General features: G+C 38.8%; 1 protein-coding gene across 1 annotated transcript in view; it reads left to right on the top strand.

Moving 5' to 3' along the window:
• The window catches only part of LOC119591328 (mucin-12-like), a gene marked incomplete in the record, with an annotated part of 28,957 nt that overhangs the window by 10,466 nt on the left and 18,205 nt on the right, over positions 1 to 286 (top strand). The window contains 1 exon segment of the mRNA XM_037940058.1: positions 163 to 286.

The raw sequence follows: 286 nt of genomic DNA, 5'->3' as shown, positions 1-286 counted from the left end.
CGTCCAGATCTTTCTCACATTGTTATGCATGAGACACCATGCTGAAGTGTGTCCCCCACACTTGGTTACATATCTGTTGTTGTAATTACAGTCATATAAAGGATGAGTCATATGTTATCATAGAATTAGTCGGTAGTAATTGGTTTGTTTTCTTCCTGGCAGAGTGACGAGCTGTTCTCCATCCGCACTGATCCGGTGTTCATGTCAGTACGAACAGGAGAATAAAGTGATGGCATATTGGTAGATGTGCTTTATTATTATTTTTTAAGGCACTATAGATAAATTC

This window comes from Penaeus monodon, chromosome 28 (assembly GCF_015228065.2).
Source record: "Penaeus monodon isolate SGIC_2016 chromosome 28, NSTDA_Pmon_1, whole genome shotgun sequence".
NCBI classification, from domain to species: domain Eukaryota; kingdom Metazoa; phylum Arthropoda; class Malacostraca; order Decapoda; family Penaeidae; genus Penaeus; species Penaeus monodon.
This window is presented reverse-complemented; position numbering and strand designations above follow the sequence as displayed.